The sequence below is a fragment of the Rhinatrema bivittatum genome, chromosome 2, assembly GCF_901001135.1.
Source record: "Rhinatrema bivittatum chromosome 2, aRhiBiv1.1, whole genome shotgun sequence".
NCBI classification, from domain to species: Eukaryota; Metazoa; Chordata; class Amphibia; order Gymnophiona; family Rhinatrematidae; genus Rhinatrema; species Rhinatrema bivittatum.
In genome coordinates this window covers 412,537,497-412,559,748 of record NC_042616.1, presented here as the reverse complement: position 1 = coordinate 412,559,748, position 22,252 = coordinate 412,537,497, and the positions used below count along the sequence as shown (strand labels likewise).

The 22,252-nt window shown below is 45.7% G+C and overlaps 1 long non-coding RNA gene across 1 annotated transcript; it reads left to right on the top strand.

Moving 5' to 3' along the window:
• Positions 1 to 125: 125 nt before the first annotated feature.
• Positions 126 to 21,929, top strand: LOC115084810. The gene is made up of 4 exons (XR_003854649.1): positions 126 to 393; positions 19,525 to 19,577; positions 20,238 to 20,428; positions 21,125 to 21,929. It is a non-coding gene; the product is annotated as an uncharacterized LOC115084810 (long non-coding RNA).
• The last annotated feature ends 323 nt before the right edge of the window (positions 21,930 to 22,252 follow it).

Below are 22,252 nucleotides of genomic sequence, written 5' to 3'. Positions count from 1 at the left end.
AGTGTAGTTGGCCTTCAGCTGGTGTGGGTTTATTCTCCAAGGTCAGCCTATGTCTTGGGTGCGTTATGAAGCACAAGGTGGAGCCACCTGATATCATTTTCCCTAGGGGAGAGCCCAAAAAAAAAAAAAGTGTCTCATTCCCTTGGCAAAATCTTTGGAAATCAGATCCACCAAATAGAAATGCGTATTGCTTTCAATTTAAGCGCCGCTTTCTGCCTGTGATCTGTTTCATATTGTATCTGATCCACTGAAAGAACAGGAGACAGCACAGGAATTTATTTAAAAAAAAAAGAAAAAGAAAAAGAAAATTGGCTCTTTTTGAACAAGGCCAGTGCTTCCATTAGGTAAGCGAGGCCAAAGAAGGGAGTGCTGTGCTGGAGCTGCTGGCAGTAGGTAAGCTGGAGGTGGGAAATGCATGAGCAGAGGTTCACCTAGGGCGCCAAACACTCTTGCACTGGACCTGTTCCTGGGGATGCCCTTGATCCCTCTTTCTATTTTTTTTTCAAGACAAAAGGAAGGTGAGTGACTCCAGGGCTGGATTTACAATTTAGGCACCCATAGGTAATGGGGGAAGTCCCCCAGAAGTCCTAAAAGGGGGCTAGACCCTCCCCCCCCCCCCTGAAATAATAGAGGGTGTGGGAAGGGAGGCCCCTTTCCCTCCTCAGAAATGATCAGGGAGGGAGTATTCCACTTTCTCTCCAAAAATCAGCACGTGCGGCAGGGCCCCACTCAGGTGAGGTGAGAGCTGGTAACAGGCCTGTTAAGGCCTGGGGTGAGCTTTTATACCAGCTCTTTCAATTGTTCAACAGGACAAAAAAGGACATTATTTTTCTTGCATTTCAAAATTAGTTGCTATTATTATTATAAGTTTTGATCTCCAATTCTTTAGGGCTGTAGGCCACCATCTGGTCAGCCCATAACTGGTTCCAGTGCTAGAAGAGACAGGCCTTACGCGCCCTCCAAGATATCAACAGCTTCACATTTCTGGTTTACATCTGGGGCAGAGTCTGTCCTTGAGACATGTCGTAACAGATTTCTGCTCGTGGGTTTCAGAAACAGTTCTGGAATTCCGCTCGCTTGGCTGGAGTCTTGGATGCATGCAAGGAACTCTCAAGTGCTGAATGCCCTGGAGACTCAAGTTGAATGCAGAAAGCAAGGGTTGGAGATTTGGACAGCATTGGGCATATTAGGGCATTTTGCACTGAAAGTTTGCTTGTAATTCCATGGGATCAAACCTGATGGTGGGAGAACAAGAAAGTATGCAGGAATTGCCTTTGTCCAAGGTTGCTTTCTTTCATTCCTTCCTTCTGACCTGAGAAGAGACGGGGGATGCATCATGTTCCCTCTCTTGCTATATTCCCACCTCTCCAAGGACTCTTTGAAAACTCGAACCTTAGTTCTTCTTGCTCCTGGCCTTTTTACTTTAGCTAGTTTGAGGTAATCCACAAGCTCTTACTTGTCTTGATTAGACTGTAAGTTCCATGCAGCAGGGACTGTCTATTACATACGAATGTACAGCGCTGCGCACACCTCGTAGCACTCCATAAATTATATTAATAGTAAAGTCCTGGAAGGGAAAGCTGAAATCTCCAAGTGTAGAGACATGAAGTTAGTCTTTATTTTTTAAAGGAGAACCGCAATCAGGGATGTGTTTGTCATTTGTTTTGTTTGTGTTAAATTTTTTAGCGCACAGCATTTTAGCATGCACTAGAATACCCACTAAAAAAATTAACGTGTACTAAAACAACATACGCTAAAGGGGTTTAGTGTGTCCTAAACCACGTTATTGTATACTTAAAAGGCTTTAGCATGCACTAGAGCGAAATGACTAAATAAAACAAAAAAGCCCCCTTAATAACAAAGGGCCTGATTTTCCAAATCATTTGCACACTTAAAAATTGTTTTTACACGTGTAAGTGCACTTTACCTATGTAAGTGGGCTTTTGAAAATTGCTACAACGGTAGGTACATTTGCATGTGTAACTCCTTATGAAAATAATCCCCAAAATGAGATTGATATAAATGAAAATTCTTTCTCTGCAGTGCTCTCAGTGTCTTCTACACTTAGTATTTAGTGCATGTAAGCTGAAAATATTATGTTTGCTTTTTTTTTTTTTTGGTTCCTTGTGGTGATGGGGGGTGAAAAGGGGCAGGTGCAACTGGCCCTTCCCTTTCCTTCTCGCCTCTTAGTCTCCCTGAAGTCTCCTTTGCTACCTTGGGCTGTCTACTCTCGCTGCTGTTCCTTTGCCATGCCACTCTTGCTATTCCAAGTCAGAAGACCTGGAGGAGCATCCAAGAGATGGGAGAGAGCAAAGAAACACAGGAGTGTCCAGGAAGAGCCAGGATACTTTGATTGAAGATTTCCCAGACATGCTGTCTCTTGCCACTCTCTCCTAGAGACTTGTTTTCAGTTTTTTTTTTTATTTTATATTCCTGGGAATTTATCAGTGTTTATTATAACGAACAATAACGAGAGAAATATCAGTAGGGGAAAAAAAAGTCATTTTTTCCACTGATTTTTTTCTCCCTTTTTGTTTCATGATGATAAAGCACTGATAAATTCCCAGAGGAAATAAAATAAAACCCGAAAATGATGGGTCCTTACCCATTTTTGCATCGCTGTAGGAGTCACACGCACTCCCCTGCGTCACTGCACCCAGGCTCTCTTTTCGCCCTCCGGCTGCTAGCACGTGCACACCAGCACTGCTTTTCCTCCACCACGGCTGATCATTGCCGGCACACAAACAAGGGGTGGGGGGAGGTAGGCCGAGCACTGGAGCCCTCCCTCCTTCACCGTGCACTTAGTTCTGTGTTATCTGCTGCCGGAGCTTGCGTGAAGGCCTGGCGGGGAGATATAACCCAAACAAAATCTAAAATAAGCCAGGATGTGCACCAGAGGCAGGTCCCTGCAGCAGGAGGGCAGGCATCCGATCGCGCTGCCCACTGCAGTCCCCCCCCCCCTCCCACTGCTTTGGAGGTCACAGAGAACTGGCGCGCGGGGGGGAGGGGGCGCTCGCTGGGCCCCCCCTCCCCCATTCTGGTTTTATGTCCGAGCCCGGCCTTCCCCCCGCCCCAGCGAGCAGCGCAGCCGAGCAGCAGGGCCTCTCCTGTGCCCAGAGAGTCGCTCTGCTAAGTTAGAGGCGCGGTGCATGAGAGCTGCCCCTCCCTCCACGAAACTCAGCCACGCAGCAGCCAGGGGAGAGAGAGAGAGAAAGAAAACCAGAAGGATGAGGGTTGAAGAAAATGGGAACAGACCAGGGTGAGAAGAAAGATGGAGGGGAAAAAAAAAAAGAGAGAGAAAAGGTGAGGGAGGGAGTAAAGGGGCAGAAGGACAAGAGAGAGGCAAGAAGGAAGAGGAAGGTTAAAGGGTGAGGCCCATGGGGCTGGAGAGGAGAAAGGGTAGAGGGACGATAGGGATGAAAAGGAAAGAGAAGCTGAGAGAGGCAAGAAGAGCAAGAGCAAAGTTTGAGGATGAGAGAGAGGGGACAGGCTACAGGTAGGGACCAAAGGCTGAGAGAGGTGGTGGGGGGAATGGTGCAGAAGGGGAAACGAGAGGAAGAGACTGGAGAACACCAAGGAAAAAGTGCTGGATAATTCCTTTATTTTTTTTCAACTTTATCTCCTCCCCTTTCTGTAGTCACCTTAAGGAGGAAGAAGACATAGCAGCCATGGAGTAAAGAGTCCATGAGGTGTAGAGGTTGGGGAAGACCATTTTACAAGCTGAATGGCAGAATCTCATAGGCAGGAGGAGCTTGGGAAGGGAGTGGGATGGGGGTCTGAATCTTGGATAGAGTGGGGTGCATTGGTTGTCTCTGTCTTTTATTTCCAGCAGGGTACCCTATGGGTCACACATAGGGCGTGCAGAGCAGCTCCTCACATATGAGACAAGGATTGTCATTTTGAGGGGGCGAGGGAGGAGATGCTCTCTTCCCCATTTATCACAGGGCAGGAAGTAGCATCCTCTCTACTTTTACACAGAAAGCTGGCCCAACAGGAACATGCCAACTGGCAAAGCATCAGCTTTTCTTCCTGATGCACTCGCCCATCTTTCATAAACATTTATACACCCACAATCTTTTTTTTTTTTTTTTCGGCAACAAATGAACAGCTCTTAACAATGTTCAGCACAATTTCAACACAGCACATGAACCTGCCTCCCTGCAACGCCCCCAAAGATCAGGAACGCCCTCAAAGATCAGGAAGAAAATCTTCATTTGTATATATATATATACTAGCGGTGGCCCGGCCACGCCTTGCAGTGGCAGAGTCAGGTTCTTTTCCCCCCCTCCCCCTTCCCCTTGCTCATATACCTCAGTCACACATCATCCTCCCCCTTGGTCACTCACCCCCCCCTTTCCTCCCCTGTCCCCACTCCAACTTTCACCCCTCACACTCACCTCTCCCCCTTGGTCACTCACCCCCCCTTTCCTCCCCTGTCCCCACTCCAACTTTCACCCCTCACACTCACCTCTCCCCTCTGTGTCTCTCCCCTGACACTCACCGCCCCCTTCATTCACCCTCCCCCTCACTGTCACCTCTCCCCGCCTACTCCCTACCCTTTTGTCAGTGACACCGCACCCTCTCTGAATCTCCTTCCCTGACTCAGATCCCCTCCCGCTTGCAATGCCCTCCCCAGCTGATCCCCCCCCCCCCCCCCCCCCCCCGGCCCTCTCCCTCTTGTGCGGTTCTGCGCAGCCCGCTCCCGAAGACGCAAGGTCAGTGAGGATCCCTCCCTGTCGTGCACATGAGCCGTACCAGATCGCCGCCGCAGCTCCTCCCAGGTGTCGAATCTTGGCCGGCCGACACCACCACGCCCGATATCGCCGCCGGTCCACCGCTGCTGCTCCTCCCAGCGCCATGTTGGTCCCGCTGTGCCTGACATTCACCGCTGCTGCTCCTCCCAGCGCCATGTTGGTCCCGCTGTGCCCGACGTGAGCTCCCGCCCGTGCATGCGCAGTACAGCAGCTTCATTTCCCAAGGTAGATAGCGTGTATTGCATATCTGTCCAACAGATGTCGCTGTTTTCCCCACACCACATGTAAAAACATGTTTTTCTCTGTAACCGTGTGACAGCTATGTAATCTAGATAGAAAAGAACCTTGCCGAAAGTGAAAGCAAGGTTGTGTCCAAATTTGAAAGCAATTGGTGCAGTAGTTTCTGAGATTATCGATTACGTCCAAACTATTTTACATTTTTATTTATATAGAAGATGAAGATTTTCAAATAAGTCATCTGCTTTGGACAATTTATTTTAGCCAGGAAAGCGGTTTATAAAGTGTCTCTTAAATAAATAGATAAATGGTTAAAAAAAAAAAAAAGAAGGAATCAGTACTCAAATACTTCATTATTACCCTTATGACTGGAGAATTCAAGCCTAGCCTTATTTGCCCCATTCCGTAACCTTCAGGAGCAGTTTCCAAATTCAGCTGTATCAGAATAGCTTTCTTTCACTGTTTGCATTAGCTAATGCTTACCTATTCCATAATAGCAGAATTCACACTGCATAGGAGGCTTCAGTTGGATCATTTTAATGCTTTGTAACCACTAAGGGCATGTGAGGATGGGGAAGGTGACAACTCACAGCAGGGGCTGGGGCAGGCCTATTGTCTATGTTGTGCTAGAAGGCCATCAGCTGGTTTAATGGCTCACTTTAAAGACAATACTGGGAAAAAAAAAACCTTGAAGAGTGACCAGATCCGAGAAAACGAATTCATTCAATATTATGCTCAAAAACAAAATGTATTTCAATGACTCGGTATGAGAACACCGAGATCACACACCCCAATGTGTGAATAATACTTGATTGAAGTGTCAATGAAGTATAATCATAGATCATTCACATTGTGTATATATTTTTCTGAAATGCAAGTAAAGTACTTATCTCACCAAAATGTTCAGTGAATCCACTATAAAATGTTCTCCAGCATTCAAACAAAGTCCTGGCCTGACATTAACTCGATTTTTAATAGATATAGAGATGAGTGTGGATAGATGATGGTTGTGTGAGTGGGTGTAAGTTTAATCTTACCAGCATATATATCTGATTGTGTGTGAGTTTTTGAATGTGTTTTTTTAATTGTATGCAGTGTGGTATTGAATCAGAAAAAAAAAGAAGTGTGAAAGCTTACTGGGCAGACTGGATGGACCATTTGGTCTTCTGCAGTCATTTCTATGTTTCTATCTTACATACATTTCATATTTTTGGGCAAGTTATATTAAATATGTTTAGGTAAGATATCCAATGGGTACTGCTCTAATGAAGTAGATATCCAGTGTGTAATGTCCTAATTTGAAGTTTATATGTTTGTAGAAATTATATTAAATGTATTAAAGTAAGATATTCTATGTCTATTCCATCAGTTTTAATTTGTATATTTTTGTAGAAATTAGATTCAAATGCATATGAATTCATGTTTTAAAATGTTGTTTTCTCCCATCTGATTGAGGTGATCATATTTTTTTTTTAAGAAATTATTTCTTTCTTTCCTTTGTGTTTATACCTGACCTGAAACATACAGAGGGCACTGATTTTCTTGTCTAAGCAGCAGTGCTAATGCTGATTTCAAAACACTGAATCAGGGTCAGGCCAGGACTTTATTTGAATGCTGGAGGACATTTCATAAAAGATACACTGTGAACATTTTGGTGTGATGAGATGAGTACTTTCTTTACTTGCATTAAAAAACCCCATACACAATGTATACGACCTATGATTATACTTCATAAGAACTTAAGAAATTGCCATGCTGGGTCAGACCAAGGGTCTATCAAGCCCAGCATCCTGTTTCCAACAGTAGCCAAACCAGGCTACAAGAACCTGGCAAGTACCCAAACACTAAGAAGATCCCATGCTACTGATGCCAGTAATAGCAGAGGCCATTTCCTAAGTCAACTTGATTAATAGCAGTTAATGGACTTCTCCTCCAAGAACTTATCCAAACCTTTTTTAAACCCAGCTACACTAACTGCACTAACCACATCCTCTGGCAACAAATTCCAGAGTTTAATTGTGCATCGAGTGAACAAGAATTTTCTCCAATTAGTTTTAAATGTGCTACTTGCTAACTTCATGGAGTGACCCCTGGTCCTTCAATTATCTGAAAGTAATAACCAATTTTTATCTAGCTGTTCTAGACCTCTCATGATTTTAAAGACCTCTATCATATCCCCCCTCAGCCGTCTCTTCTCCAAGCTGAACAGCCCTATCCTTTTCAGCCTTTCCTCATAGGGGAGCTGTTCCATCCCCTTTATCATTTTGCTCGTACCTTCTCCAGTGCAGCTATATATTAAGCCACTGGTAACAAGGGAAAAGCACGGGGAGAAGAGAGATGATAGGGAGGGGGAGAGCTAACCGATGGCGATGGCAACAATTTGAATTGCTGCCTCGCCATTGGTTAGCTCTCTACGGCGGGAAAATCAGTGCAGCTGGGGGTCTGCAGTTGGCGCATCAGCAGTGAGAGCAAGGCTCAAGTGGCTTTGTTTCTGTGTTTTTTCACAGTTTTTTTGCTAATTTTTCGTATCGGTTGTCCTCAGCTGTTGGCCTGAGCAGTAGCATGAAGCGCATTAAGGTCCATGGTGCCCCTCCCCCTGCAGCTCCGATTACAGTTGGGAGACGCGCGGCATTGTTGTTTAGTTGGTTTGTGATTACGTGGTCAGTATTTTTAAACCAGGTTTCTGTTACTGCGATGAAGTCAGGGTTTTTTTCCAGTATGATATCTGATATGAGCATGAATTTTTTAGTTAGTGCTTGGGCGTTTATGAGGAAGAATGAGAGATAGATCATGTTTTTTTATAGATTTATTGAAGGGGATGTTGATCAGATATCGGTGTTTTTCACTAGGGTTCAAGCTGGGAGTGGAGGCCATCTTTGTTTGAAATTGGAGATGGGGTGGTTTTCTTTCGGATATCTGAGTTGGTTATTTTGTGTGGGGGGGTGGTTGTGGTGATGTTGGGGGTTTGCTGAATTGGTCAGGTTCTCAGTCAATTGGTCAGGTTCTCAGTCAAGTTGTTGTTCGTGATTCTTGAACCGTTTGATTGTCGTGGTGGTGTTGAGGGGGTAGTGTATCGTTCAGTGGTTTGCTAGTATCGTTTGGTGTTATAGCCAACTTGAGATAGTTAGTTTTGTTTCGTTCGGATTGGGATTTCTTGTTGATTTTCCAGTGGGACGTGCTAAGGGGCGCGCCAAGGGGCATGCCCCTTTGTTGCACTCCTTAGGTGTGCGACTCAGGCGCGCGGCGCCAGAGGCGTGCTCTCCTCCCTTTTGTAGTGTTCGTGTCCCTCGTCGCTGCCTAGCGTGTGTCGGTGGGCAGGTTTGGAGTCTGCTGGTCCTTCCTCTTGCAGGCTTGGGGGGCTGGTTTCAGAGAGCGGCCTAGCGTGGAGGTAGGTCGGGTCCGGGCTCACCATGGAGGCGGGTCCAATCGGCGGGTCCGGTCGGCGGGTTCGGGGCCTACCAGTATCGCAGCATGAAGGGCACGTGACCCTTCACATTATGGGAGGGGCACGTGACCCTTCACATTAGAGGGCACGTGACCCTTCACATTTGGCAATAGAGGGAGGCAAACGCTTGGCGGGGGTTAGAAAGGGCGTTGTGGTAAGGGGCAGGATGGGGGGAGGTGTTTCTTTCTATTCCAGATCCTGCGGAGGCGGTGATCCTGGGGACGTCGCAGCAAGAGGCTTGGAGGGACAAGGCGTTTACACCTGACGAGGATGAACACTTGCCGAGAGGGTCAGCGGTGGAGGTGCAGGATGAGGAGGAAGTGAGTGGCAAGGCACAGTGTCCGGAGACAGGTAAAAAAAGGAGTGAGTCAGAACAAGGAGGTCAGGCCCTAGGGAAAAGGAAAAAGAGAACTAGATCTACCAGTTCCCCTTCGACTTCGTCCTCGTCGTCGTCATTATCTATGGGATCGGGGCCAGTGCAAGGAACCGTTTTAGCTGAGGGTCCTAGGCAGGATATAGGGCATCCAGCTTTGGCATCTTTGACCGAGCTGTGGGAGGAAGTTCCCAAGTGCCTAGCCAGGTGCATACGCAAACGGAAATAGGTTAACATTTTCAAATTGTTGGAGGGAAGAAGGGGCAAGAAGGGTAAAAGGAGTAGTACAGGGCCCAAGATTTCCAAAAACATAGTCAACTGGGATTGTGGTTTTCTGCTAGTGTAGTGGGACATTATGATCCGACGCAGTATGGTGCCTTGCTGTTTTATGCGGACATCATTTTGGGAGCGTTTAAGGATTATGAAGGTTGGGCGTGGCTCAACTACGATGAGAAGTTTCGCGATAAAATGGCAGTTAACCATTTTATGGCATGGGGTACACAGGATTTTCACTTATGGTTAACACAAATGACCAATAAGGGTAGGCAGACTGTGAAAGGAATAGGGGCACGGGGGTGGGGGTGGGGGTGGGAGTGGTAAAGGCAGTGTAGTTAACCCAGGGATGGGCAGTGGACAAGGGGGTTCCTTTCGAGCGCACGGGACCGTTAGGAAGTCCGAGGCGGGGAGTAAGCCAGCCGCAGGGGGAACAAATGAATGTTGGAGGTTCAATATGCTTACCTGCCTTTTTCCCGAGTGTAAGTTCAGACAGGTGTGTGCCACTTGTGGTGGAGCGCACCCGGCAACGAAGTGTATCCAAGATCTTGGGTCTGCTACTCACAAAGGAGATAAACCTTGAGGTGTTACAGCAAAAGGCGGATTCACCAATTGTTTCATCCGAATTAAAGAATTGGTTAGGGTGTTATCCGGATGTGAAATTAGCTTCTTTCCTGTATGTTGGTTTTAAGGTAGGTTTTAGTATTCCTTATGAGGGTCCAGGTTTTGGGGTTAGAGCAAAGAATGCAAAGTCTGCATCGCGTCTCGGGGACATCGCGAGGGAGAAATTGCTGTCGGAAATCCAAATGGGGCGGGTTGCAGGTCTGTTTGTTGCGCCGCCGTTTGAATGCATGAATTTATCTCTGTTAGCGGTGATACCAAAAAAAGCCCCAGGTAAGTTTTGGCTGATTTTAAATTTATCTTCTCCAACTGGGGCATTGGTCAATGATTTTATTCCTAGGTGGGCTTGTTCGGTGCACTACACTTCATTCGATGCGGCAGTGGCTTTAATTCAGGGTGCAGGCAAAGGGGCTTTAATGGCTAAAGCGAATATAGAGTGTGCTTTCCGGTTGTTACCCATTCACCCTGGGAGCTTTCACTTGTTGGGTTTCTTTTTTGAAGGGCATTATTTTGTGGATCGATATTTGCCCATGGGTTGTGCGGTGTCTTGCGTGTTTTTGAAGCTTTCAGTACTTTTATTCAGTGGGTGACTCAGCGGCATACTGGTTGTGACAGCATGTTGCACTATCTTGACGATATTTTGTTTGTAGGACCTAGTCAGTCGAGGGTTTGTCAGGCCCAGTTAGAGGGTTTCTTACAGGTAGCCAGCTCTTTAGGGGTTCCTATTTCGAAGGACAAAACCGAAGGGCTGACTACTTCGCTTACCTTCTTAGGCATAGAATTAGACTCGATCAGTATGGTGTCGCATCTGCCTTTAGAGAAAGTGGACAAGTTAAGGGAGTTAGTGCAGATTGTACGTAAGGTGACTAAGGTGACAAAGCAGACGCAGTCTTAATCGGTTCCCTTAATTTCGCATATCGTGTGATTCCGATGGGTCGAGCTTTCATTCGGCGGCTCTCAGCGACGACTGTCAGTGTGAAGGCGGGTCACCATTTTATTCGAGTTACCTGCTCTGTGAAGGAAGAGCTGGGGATGTGGGAGGGGTTTTTACAGTCGTTCAATGGTGTGTGTATGATGCAGGAAGGGGAGGTGTCAAACCAGGAGCTTGAGCTCTACTCGGATGCAGCCGGGGCTTTTGGTTTTGGGGTTTATTTTCAAGGGCGGTGGTGTGCAGAGCATTGGCCGGAGGCATGGGGGGAGGAGGGTCTCACTAAGAATATCACATTTTTAGAGTTGTTCCCGATCATAGTGGTGTTGGTTATCTGGGGGAATAGGCTATGTAACAAAAAAGTGGTATTTGGTGTGATAACCTGGGGGTGGTTCAAGTTATTAATAGGCAAGCTGCTAAATGTTTGCGGGTGTCGGTTTTGCTGCGGGAGTTAGTATTCCTTTGCTTGCGTTGGAATATTACTGTTACGGCGAAGCATGTGCCAGGAAATCGGAACTTGATTGCTGATGCTCTTTCTCGTTTCAAGTGGAATGTCTTCAGGGCGTTGGCACCGCAAGTGAATGGAACAGGAGAGCCGCTCCTGGAGCATCTGTGGCAGCTCAGCAGTCGGAAATGTGGAAATTAATCCAGACATCCTTGGCACCAACCACATGGTCGTCTTATTTAGCGGGCAGAAAGTAGTGGCCCGTTTTTTGCAGACAGTCGGGTGGAGGGTGGGGGGCCCGCCAGCGAATACAACATTATGCAATTTGTTACATGGGCCAGGTTCCACGGTTATTCATTATCGTCAGTACGCACGCAATTAGCAGGTTTCTCATTTTTTCAGAAATTAAGGGGTTGGGGAAATCCCGTCCTCAGTTTCATTGTTCAAAGAGTATTATGGGGTTGGAGGAGAGATCAGGGTTTAGTGCTTGACAAAAGGCGACTCATTCGATATGCTGATTTATTGATGATTGCGCATCAGCTTGCAGCGGTTTGCTGGTCAAGGTATGAAATATTGTTCAGAGTGGCTTTCGCACTTGCTTTCTTTGGAGCCATGAGAATTAACGAACTGGTAGTAAGCTCTAAGATGAATGTTTATGGGGCTGGACTGTTAGCCAAACATGTATGGGTTTATGAGAGCGCGGTTACCCTGTGTATACATAGATCCAAGGTGGATCAACAGGGTAGAGGGCATTTGGATTACCCTAGTGCCAGCAGGTGACAAGTTAATTTGCCCAGTAAGGGCTATGCAGGCTTTTGTGCACGTGAGGCCTGCTGTGACCGGCTTGTTCTTGGTACGTGCGGACGGAACGCCTTTGACCAGTTTTCAGTTCAGAAAAGTTTTGAAGTTGGTGGTAGCAGGACTGGGCTGGGAAGCAGAGTATTATACATCCCACTCATTCCGTATAGGAGCGGCTACTATGGCTGCGGAGTTTGGGATGCTGGGGCAGATGATTCAATCCATCAGGCGCTGGAGATCGAAGGCATTCACGTCTTATGTCAGGAAATGAGCAAACAAAAAGGGGGGGGGAGGGTTGGGAGGGCTGTTGCAAGATAGTAATGGTGTACTTTTCCTTTGCAGAAACGTGGGGGGTTATTGGCAGCCGGGAGTGTGCCTGGGTCGTTGGCCATTCCTTCATACACTGGGCTCAGCAGAGAGCGGTGAAGAGACCATACGGAGAGCATTTGACATTGGACACCAAGAACTGGACAATTTAATGGTTTAGCAGGAGGGGGATGAAATGGGAAGAGTTGGTATCATTCCTGCAGGGGCTTGTTAAAAGTTGGGGTGTCCCCTGGATTCTTCTAGGCCATTTGGGGGGCAATGATATTGGGAGATTTTCTTGCCAGGAGTTAGTGGCTCAAGTGAGGAAAGACTTTGCTCACATCATGAATTGGATGCCAAATACTCGGCTGGGTTGGTCGGACATAATTGTTGAAATCCGGCACTGGCATGAGCCGGTGTGGAAACGGGGGGGGGGGGGGGGGGGGGGTGTTTCAAGAAAATCAATCGTCAGATAGGGAAGTGGATGCTTCAGCAGGGAGGTTTTGGGTAAGACATGACTGGTCATGGGAAGTATTGGAAGGTTTTTTGCGGGCAGATGGAGTACACCTTTTAGAGGTTGGCATCGATTTGATTAACAATGCCTTGCAGGAAGAGTTGGAAGAACTGGTTAAGGAAATATAGGAGGCTGCAGTGGGGAAAAAAGGGAAACCAAGGTTACCCTTGTTTGTGGCGGAAACCCGAGCCCAAGTTGTTATGTGTTAGTATTATATTTTAAAATGGCAATCAAAGGGGGGGGGGGATCTTATGTGGTTTGGGGCTGCTACATGAGATGGCCAATGAGCAGGGGGGGCTGATGCTCAGGCCGTGCTCTTACCCTCACTGGGTTGTGGTGGGGTAAGAGCTAAGGGGGAGATGGATTATCCTTACCATTGGAACATGGTGGTAAGTGACTTGGACAATGGGGGTGGGGTGTTTACATTGTTGTATAATAATGTTTGCGGGCTCGGGTTCTGTCTGCAATAAACTGCGGCCTTGTTTTATAAGCCATAAAAGTGTACTGTGGTTTGTATGGAGGGGGGAAAGCTGAAGCGAGCCACATATCTTGCTTCCCTATGTTACTTTTTTTGAGATGCGGTGACCAGAACTGTACACAGTACTGAAGGTGCGATCTCACCATGGAGCGATACAAAGGCATTATGACATTTTCTTTTTTATTCACCATTTCCTTCCTAATAATTCCTAACATTCTGTTTGCTTTTTTGACTGCTGCAGCACACTGAGCCAACGATTTTAAAGTATTATCCACTATGATGCCTAGATCTTTTTCCTGGGTGGTAGCTCCTAATATAGAACCTAACATCGTGTAACTACAGCAAGGGTTATTTTTCCCTATATGCAACACCTTGCACTTGTCCACATTAAATTTCATCTGCCATTTGAATGCCCAATCTTCCAGTCTCACAAGGTCCTCCTGCAATTTATCACAATCCGCTTGTGATTTAACTACTCTGAATAATTTTGTATCATCTGCAAATTTGATAACCTCATTCATCGTATTCCTTTCCAGATCATTTATATATATATTGAAAAGCACCGGTCCAAGTACAGATCCCTGAGGCACTCCACTGTTTACCCTTTTCCACTGAGAAAATTGACCATTTAATCCTACTCTCTGTTTCCTGTCTTTTAACCAGCTTGTAATCCACGAAAGGACATCGTTTCCTATCCCATGACTTTTTAGTTTACTTAGAAGCCCTTCATGAGGGATTTTGTCAAACGCCTTCTGAAAATCCAAATACAGTACATCTACTGGTTCACCTTTACCCACGTGTTTATTAACCCCTTCAAAAAATGAAGATTTGTTAGGCAGGACTTCCTTTGGGTAAATCCATGTTGACTGTGTCCCATTAAATCATGTCTTTCTGTATGCTCTGTGATTTTCATCTTTAGAATAGTTTCCACATTTTTCCCAGCACTGAAGTCAGACTTACTGGCCTATAGTTTCCAGGATCACCCTTGGAGCCCTTTTTAAAAATTGGGGTTACATTGGCCACCCTCCAGTCTTAAGGTACAATGGATGATTTTAATGATAGGTTACAAATTTTAACTTATAGATCTAAAATTTCATTTTTTAGTTCCTTCAGAAGCCTGGGATGCATACCAACCGGTCCAGGTAATTTGTTACTCTTTAGTTTGTTAATCTGGCCTACTACATCTTCCAGGTTCACAGTGATTTGGTTCAATTCATCTGACTCAACACTGTTATAGTTAAGCGGTGTTTGGGTGGATTCTCGGGTACTGTGGCAGATGACCACGCCCATGGGGAGGAGCCCCATGGGGAGCCACAGTACTGGGCTAGACTCAGGATGCACAAACACAGAATCAGAGCTTTTATTGTACAACTTGAGGTATACCACCAGAGGTGGCAGTAATGAGGTAGTCTAGATGTAGCAGTCTCGGGACCCTCGGCAGAGGGGACCCTTCTCACCCCGTTGGTATAGGGGAATTCCGGTGTAGGTTTCCCAGCAAGGCAGTGCTGTGGATGAGATAGACTGAGAGTTAGATTACTCACTAGACGGTAGCTGTAGGTATGCCATTCCACCAGGTAGAAGTAGATGGTACTGGCACCGAGGCAGGGAGAGCAGACCCTTGAGGAGCAAGTACCTGATCCCTGTAAGGCACCTGAAATAAAGCAGAGGGCCCCCGAGGAGCAGGTACCCAGGTTAGTCAGTAACCCGATGGGCAGAAAGAAAGCTTCCAGCAGCAACACGGAAGCGGCAGAGTAGCATTGACCGGCCGAGACCAATCGTTGCTAACTCAATAAGCTAGCAAGTAAGGGCAGGCTAAATTCCCGGATGGCGTGACGTCACTTGAGGGGGGACACCTCCGAGGTTTGCGCCATAGCTGGAATAAAGATGAGGGTAGCATGCGCGCACCCTAGTAGGACCTTGGGAGGAGCATGGCGGGAGGCAGCACCATAGCCGTTCCTGGGACGCTGGAGAGGGTGACTTGTAGACGCGGCGATAGCCATTTTCCCAAAGTAAGCAGGAGGAGCCGTGAATAAGGTGAGGCAAATGGGGCGAAGCCGTCTATGACTGATGGACACAACAATCACCCTTGAAAACCATCTTTGGAATTGGTATCTCCCCAACATCCTCATTAGTAAACACCGAAGCAAAGAATTGATTTACGGCCGAATTTTTAAACGGCCACACACATAAAAAATGGGGGTTATACGTGTGGCCAGGCTTTGCGTGCACCGCGCGCATTTTCAAAGGGGCCCAGCCACATGTGTAACTCCCATTACGTGCAGAAGTGCATAATGGGGGGGGTGGGAGGTCCGAGGGTCATGCATTTTATAAAATTGGTGAACACCTTTTAAAATCTACCCCTTAGTCTCTCTGCAATGGCCTTATCTTCCCTAAGAGCCCCTTTAACCCCTTGGTCATCTAAAGGTCCAACTGATTCCTTCACAGGTTTCTTGCTTCCGATATATTTTAAAAAGTTTTTATTATGAGTATTTGCCTCTACAGCCAACTTCATTTCAGATTTTCTCTTAGCCTGCCTTATTAATGTTTTACATTTAACTCGACAATGCTTATACTTTTCCTATTTTCTTCAGATGGATCCTTCTTCTAATTTTTGAAGGATTTCTTTTGGCTGAAATAGCCTCTTTCACCTCACCTTTAAACCATGCCGGTAATTGTTTTGCCTTCCTTCCACCTTTCTTAATGTGTGGAATACATCTGGACTGCGCGTCTAAGATTGTATTTTTAAACAATGTCCATGCCTGTTGAACACTTTTAACCTTTGCAGCTGCACCTTTCAGTTTTTTCTATTTTCCTCATTTTATCAGTTTCCCTTTTGAAAATTTAGTGCTAGAGCTGGAGAGTTTCTTATTGTCCCCCTTCCAGTTATTAGTTTAAATTTGATCATGTTATGATCACTATTGCCAAGTGGCCCCACCACCATTAAGTCTTTCACCAAATCCTGCGTTCCACTAAGAATTAAATCTAAAATAGCTCCCTCTCTTGTTGGTTCCTGAACCAATTGTTCCATGAAGCAGTCATTTATTACATCCAGGAACTTTGTCTCTAGCATGTCCTGATGTTACATTTACCCAGTCAATATTGGGGTAATTGAAATCTCCCATTATTACTGTACTGCCAAATTTGTTAGCTTCCCTGATTTCTCTTAGCATTTCACCTGTCTGACCATTTTGTCCAGGAGGACGGTAGAATACTCCTATCACTATACTCTTACCCAACACACATGGGATTTCTACCCATATAGATTCTACTGAGCATTTAGTCTCTTGTATGATCTTTATTCTGTTGGATTCTATACCCTCCCGGACATAAAGTGCCACACCCCCACCAAGTTGATCCCATTGTGAAATAATTTGTACCCTGATATAGCACCATCCCATTGGTTGTCCTCCTTCCACCAGGTCTCTGCCAATTATTTCTCTCTCATCATTCACTGCTATACACTCTAACTTTCCCATCTTACTTCTTAGACTTCTGGCATTGGCATACAGACATTTAAATGAGTGTTTTTTGTTTGTGTTAACAACCTGCTTTTCAGTTGATAGGGATAATTTGGAAATCTTTAGCTCAGTTGATTTTTTACATATAGGCACATGGACTACGTTTGCTTTTATTGGAACCTCTCTGTTGGGATTCCCTAACTATTCTATTTCATTAGTATCCTTCAAGGATACTTTCCTCCGAACCATGCACTGCTGAGTGACTGTCGGCTTTCCTCCTTTTCTAGTTTAAATGCTGCTCTATCTCCTTTTTAAAAGTTAGTGCCAGCAGCTCGGTTTCACTCTGGTTAAGGTGGAGCCCATCCTTTCGGAAAAGTCTCCCTCTTCCCCAAAAGTTTCCCCAGTTCCTTACAAAACTAAATCCCACTTCCTTGCACCATCGTCTCATCCACACATTGAGACTCCGGAGCTCTGCCTGCCTCTGGGGACCTGCGTGTAAAACAGGGAGCATTTCAGAGAATGCCACCCTGGAGGTTCTGGATTTAAGCTTTCTACCTAAGAGCCTAAATTTGGCTTCCAGAACCTCTCTCCCACATTTTCCTACATGTACCACGACAGCCGGCTCATCAACATTTCAATCAGGCATTATTCACACATTGAGGTGTGTGATCTCAGCATCCTCAAAGTTATGATGGTCCTACTGGGTTTGCACTTTAAAGACACACTTATGGTAATGGTGACACCTGCTGGTCATTTTGTAACTGCTCATTTTTTTCCACTTTATTGACATTTTTCTTCAAAGAATCAACTTTGTACAGAAACAGAAAAATATAACCTTTAAGAAAAAAAAAGTTATAGAAATAAAATATATACTTATTAGACCACAAAACTTGAGCTAGAGAAGCAGAAATCAAGGAGAAATAAGGAGAATAAAATAAAGAAAAAGAAACTGCTTAACATGATACATCCAGCTAAACCCACATAAGACATTCAATTTTCTGGTTTTGCTAGGGGGCTTGAAGCTAAAAGTAACCTTCCTGTAATCGATAAATAGTTGCAGTTGTTCAGGAACAAAGAAAATAAAGGATTCACTACAAAATTTGACAAAACCTTTACATGGATATCTTAGTACATATGTTGCTCCTAAGGCCAGGCCCTCCTGGCGTAAAGCCAAGGAACCTTTTCTTCTCTCTTGAGTAGCTCAAGAGAGATCAGGAAAAATTCTAACAGAGGAGCCCAGAAACAAAACTTCAATATTTTAAAATAAACTTTTCGATCCGGGGGCTGGTCCAGAGGCCTCGACCATGCCCCCGGGCCGGCGCCATGCCCCCGGACACGCCCCTGGACACGCCCCCTCTCCGCCCCTTTTACGAAGCCCCGGGACTTATGTGCATCCCGGGGCTGTGCGTGCGCCGGCGGCCTATGCAAAATAGGCGTGCCGGCGCGCGAGGGCCCTGCGCGCGTAAATCCGGCTGGATTTATACGCGCAGGGCATTTAAAATCCGGCCCTATATGCTTTTTCCTTTTTCTAAGACATTTACTCCATTGTTACTAATGCAAGATATTTCTTGTTTATTTTGTTTAAAAATTCAATAAAAATTCAATTAAAAAAAAATAATTAGGAGTGCTTGCTTATTTAAAGAAGAGGAAGGCTCTTCCCTTGCCTGTTCATACAGCATATTTATTTCATCTGGGATTTTACTTGAGATAATGACAATATCCCAGAATAATATTCCTTCCAGGAAGTTAAAAGGTATTTAAGTCCCAAATAATGATTATGGGCTAAGGTACCACAGTAAGAGACTTTTTTTTTTTTTTTTTTCAAAAAGTGATACCTCTCACACTTCCAGAATTCTTTAGCCTTTCACACTTTTTCTAACAAATGCCAAGAACATTCCATGGCCTTGGCTAAAATGTATGTTTATCTGATCCTGTCCTGTCTCTTACCTGGGCAAACGTCTTCAGATTTGCATTTAACCACTGTAGGTTTCACACACACATCCTATTCAATCTTAATTGTGTTTATACCTTCCCTCAGTGTCTTTTTCTCAGCAAAAATGGCACTTAAGCTCTGTGAAAGAGTAGGTGCTTTGAGCTCCTCTGAGCTGTGCCCCACCTAGGGTGACCCAACTGCCCGATTTTCAACCGGACCGCCCAGTTTTGCAGGTAATTCTACAGTTTCCAATTACAAGGGTAACCGGACACTATAAAACCCGGTCAGTAAGGCCTGAGGCCAATCAGCAGAGGGGGTGTGCGCTGTGCCTGAAGACAAAGAGAAATAATCCAGCCTGATGCAGAGAGACTGAAATGCGGAGAGCGAGGTTCAAACAGCAATTAGCTACAGTGCCAAAGAGCAGACCCATCAATCAGTGCAAGACGAGCCCGGGCCTAGAGTCTCCCATCCCCACTCCTCAGGTTTGAGTCGCTACAAACCCGGTGAGGCTGACTGATAAAACATAAGCCCTGTGTTCTCCCAGGCTGGCCGGCTCCTCTCCCCAGAGACGCCATCTGAAGTTAAAGAAAAACTGAAAACCGCAGATTTGTCAAGCTGAGGGTCAGACTTCTTCATTGTTCAAACCATTTAGCGCCAGTAAACAAAAAATCACCACAATCGGGGGGGGGGGGGGGGGGGGGGAGAATTGTAAGAGAGTGACCGTACCTCTATATATCCACCGCTGTCAGAGTGCACATTTTACTCAGGGTGGGTTGGGGGGGGGGGAGGGGGCGGTGTTACTTGGTCTGCTCTGAGGTAACCCAGAGTGTACAATCTGCTGCTGCTGCAGATGGGGACCCCAGGGAGCATGAGTGAATAATACAAGTTCCCTCTTCCCACCCTGCTAAATAATTCTCCTTTTCTGATTTGCCTTACACCATGACCTGCCTGCGCAACACAGATGCACTACTGAGATACTTTTTCAAGGGGCACAGGTTGCTGAAGATCTGTGAGGTAAAAGGAAGCTCCCTGAGTCACCAGCACAATCATTTGTGTGTGTGTCAGTGAAAGCATGTATATGTGCCAGAGTATATGTGAATGAGAATATGTGTGTGTGTGCCAAAGTATATGAGTGCAAGCATGTGTGAGTCATTGAATGCAAATGGGAGCATGTGTGTGTCAGTGACAGCATGTGTGTGTGTGTGAGCATGTGTGTGATTGTGTCAGTGAGAATGTTTGTGAGAGTGAGTGTGTGTGAGAATGAGAGAGCATGTGAAAGAGTGTGTCCGTTAGTGTGAGAATGAACCTATGTGTATAACAGTGAAGAAAGTTTATGCAGCCCCTTCACCTTCCCTCCCTTCTATCCCGTAATAATTTACCACAGTTGCAGGGTGACTAGAATTAAAAATTCTCAGGTTATGGAAAAAAGGGAGATTTTTTAATCCTTAATTCTAATTATTGGGTATTATTTGATGACTGCTGTTTTGAAATATATTATATTGGCGTTTGTGAAATTTATAAACACATTTTATATGAATTTTTAATGTTCTAGTCATCAGCTGTTTTGAAATATGTATTCTTTTTACTATTATGATTGATGTTTTATTTTTAATTTTTTGGTTTGATGTTTCATGAGGCATGGTGATGTTTTGTTTTTACATTGCTACACTACAGTTTCCAGTTCAAGTTTTGTCTGCATGTGTTAAGAACCGCCGCAGGAATTACCCACCTCTGATGTCCTCCCGCAGCGCCAAACACCTCCACTGACAGCAAGCACGGCATGAGACTTGATTGGCTCTGATGCCCGCCCCGCGCCAGGCACTGTCGCCGGCAACAGCAGCAACTCCTTCCTGCCTGCACAACAGGTACATGCACGTCACTCAACCCTTGCCTTATGTGCTGCTGTTGGAAGTCCCAGGGCAAGACATCAGCAGTGAATACTTAAAGGGCCAATCTTCCTCCTGCTCTTTGCAATGGGCTTGGTGAGTTTGTGATTCTTGCTGCTCTACTCTAGTTCATGCTGTCTTCTTGGTCCCCTTTGTTCTCTTCGTTTTCTATCCCTGCCTTGTAGACTCCTTGTTGAGTGAGCTTTGTTCTTGTCCTCTCTTTGTCTGGCCTTGACCCTATGCCTGCTTCTGGATTTGAATTCTGTCTGCCGTTTGCCTTGACCCTCTGCCTGGTTCCAGACTTGGGCTATTGCTTGCAGCCTGCCTTGATCTCAGTGCCAAGATAAGACTGTTGGATTCTTCCACTAGGAGTCCACAGAAAATCCTAACAGTTTGCCAAGGCTATGGACCCAGTGGTTCTGACAGAATTACAAGCCATTCCTGGCCTGGCGAATTGAGTCCAGCAACAGCAGGGTGTTTTGGACCAAGTAACCAGGGGTCCTTGAAAGACTTGCCACACTAATGGATGCTCTTGCAGGACCAGTACTGGCACCTGCTCCTCCCATCCAACCTGTGGGTCCTGTTCTTCCATTACTGCCTCCTCCACGTTTTAATGGAAACCCTCGACAATGCAGAGGCTTTATTAATCAAAGCAGAATGCACTTTTCATTTCAGACTTCTTCGTTGCCTACTGACAAGACAAAGGTTACCTTCATTCTATCACTGCTTGAAGGTTCAGCCCTGACATGGGCGTCTCTGCTTTGGAAACGAGAAGACCCTCTATTGGACAACTCGGACCATTTTCTCTGGGACTTTCATCTAGTATTCAATGAACCAGGACATTCAGCCTCTGCAGCTTTCAACCTGTTACAGATCCATCAGGGCTCAATTTCGAACCTTGGCCTCCAAACTACGGTGGGGAGATGATAGCCTTACAGCCATCTTCCGTCGAGTACTATCTGAAACCATAAAGGATGAATTGGTTGGACGGGAACCACCAGAATCACTGGAAGAGTTGTTCCAACTGGCGATCCATTTGGACCTTCAGTTCCAGGACAGATCCCAAGACAGAGCTTCAGCTCGTTGTCTAGTCCAATTAGCACCCACTTTTCAACGTCCATTTCTTCCAACCAAACCTCAGGAATCCCAATCTACCTTGGAGGAACCCATGGAAGTAGAATGCCTCAGGATTTCTCCTGAGGAACGCCAGTGACACCGGTAACATAATCTCTATCTTTACTGCGGTGGTATCAGTCATTATGTGGCTTCTTGCCCCCTCAAGGTGGAAAACTCTCAGACCTAGGGTTGGTAGGGGAGGCCACCCTGGGTCATTCAGATTCCTCTCCACAGATCTTACTTCCCGTGAGTCCCAGGCGTTTTCATACATGGGTCCTGGGCTCTGGAATGTCTTACCAGCAGAACTGCAAACAGAACAGAATGTGAAGGTGTTTAGAAAACAGCTTAAATATTTTTATTTCAATGAGGCTTTTAATAAAGAATTTTGATTCAGTCTTTCATGTATATTTAAGATTTACTGTATTTTATGTTACGTTATTTTTGTACATGTTATACTGAATTGTAATCTGTGGGTGTCACATTTGTACTTTTTTAATAAATAAAATAAATGCCCCTCCCACAAACTGTTCAGATCTTCTCTCACTTGATTTCAGATTCTATCTCCCAGATCCTAGAACCTTCCTTCCTTTCCCTCCCTAACTTCTCCCAGAACCCCCCCCCCTCCTACTCCATTGTCCCCATCCCTGATTCCCGATCCTCTCCATCCTTCCTCCTTCCCTTCCTCCT